This window comes from Arachis ipaensis, chromosome B08 (genome assembly GCF_000816755.2).
Source record: "Arachis ipaensis cultivar K30076 chromosome B08, Araip1.1, whole genome shotgun sequence".
Lineage (NCBI taxonomy): Eukaryota > Viridiplantae > Streptophyta > Magnoliopsida > Fabales > Fabaceae > Arachis > Arachis ipaensis.
In genome coordinates this window covers 28394865-28396649 of record NC_029792.2, presented here as the reverse complement: position 1 = coordinate 28396649, position 1785 = coordinate 28394865, and the positions used below count along the sequence as shown (strand labels likewise).

The 1785-nt window shown below is 24.0% G+C and overlaps 1 pseudogene; it reads left to right on the top strand.

Moving 5' to 3' along the window:
- The window catches only part of LOC107610835, a 10089-nt pseudogene continuing 9798 nt past the window's right edge, over window positions 1495–1785 (top strand).

Below are 1785 nucleotides of genomic sequence, written 5' to 3'. Positions count from 1 at the left end.
AACAAAAAGCTGAATTAAATACATGTATTATTTGTTATTTATTCCAAATGTGTATTTTTATCAAACTAAAATAAATTTTGAAAAAATAATTTTTTTTGTTCACTTTTTGGGTCAAAATAATAATTGTTAGTGACATGTGTTACTCTATGGTTTGGCCACGCGTAATGGTATGATGATGTGTTTATCGATGATACGTGGTATGCTGATGTAGATGGTTGTGCCATATGTCACAATATTATTTAGCCACATGTCATAACATTATTCGTCCACGTGTCATCTATTATGTCATCATTGTAGATGCACCAAATTAGTCCCTCACTTTACATTAAGTGACTCATTTTAGTCCCTAAAATTGAATATCGAGCACCAAACTAGTCCATTTACTAGTTTTGTATCAATTTTTTAAAAATTCATTAATATTTTGGATGTACTAATTTCAATTCTATTTTTTCGTATATCATTTAAATACAAGTGCTTTTATAAAAATTTTTAAAATTTTAATTTTAATTATATAATTTTTTCTATAATAATTTAACATTGATAAATTTTGTAATATATAAGTATGTTATTATAAAAAAACAATTATACAATTGATTAGACACCGTTTTTTTTTATCACAAAACATGTATTTTTAAACAAAAAATCAAGAATTAAAATACACTTTTTTTTTGGATGATGAAATATACGTTTTCGTTGTGTGTAAATGGGCTAAACTAAAGACACTTCAAGCACCCTCACTGTCATCTCCGATAGAGATGCTTGAAATGTCTTTATGTCAACTTCAGGACGACGGTTAGGAGTATCCGCAAGAGAAAAAATATTTTTATTAAAGCACTTGTATTTAAATGGATTTTTTATTTTAATAAATAAATTAATTATAATAATTATTGAAATAAATAATTTAAAAAATATTTACCAAAATAAATATCTCTCTTATCTCGTTTATATGGTAAACGAGATAATTTTATACGTATTTTGTTTACACTATAAACGAGATATATATATTTATAAATAATTAAATATAATTTTTGAAATTAATAATTTAAATTAGACCAAACTCTTAAAAATGGAATGTTTTAAGTAATAGGAAAGATGAGCAATTTTAAATAATAGAAAGATAAACAGTCCATTTTAAATAATAGCGTGGAATGTGAACTACCATTTAAAATAAACATGTTAACACGTTTCCTTTAAAAACATATAAGTGCATCGTTAAACTGTCCATTATTAACACGATTACCTTTTTTTTTTTATCGAAGATGGATTAATTCTTATTCATTAATGGGAATCATCCAACCAATCAATCCATCTCCACTGGAATAAAGTTATTTAAATTATATTTCAAATTTTAATGTACTCCCATGCAACGAACCAAAATTTTATATACTCTCATATAACAAACAAAATTTCAAATTTTTATGTAAATCTTAATAAAAAAACCTTCAATGGAAGTAAGTGAATGGAAGAAGTCAACAAGAAGCAATAGTATTAATAATGGGTAGTTATAAAAAAGATAACTATATTAACAGTGGACAGTTTAACGGTGCACTTATGACTTATTTCAACGGTTAGGATCGTGTTAATGTGCTTATTTTAAATATACAGTTCATCTTTCTTATTATTTAAAATGGATTGCTTATCTTCTTTGTTATTTAAAATCGTCCATCTTTTCTATTATTTAAAATGTTCCATTTGTAAGAGTTTGGTCTAATTTAAATCATTAATATTTTTTATTATTTTCAAAAATTATATTTAATTATTTATAAATACATATATTTCGTTTAC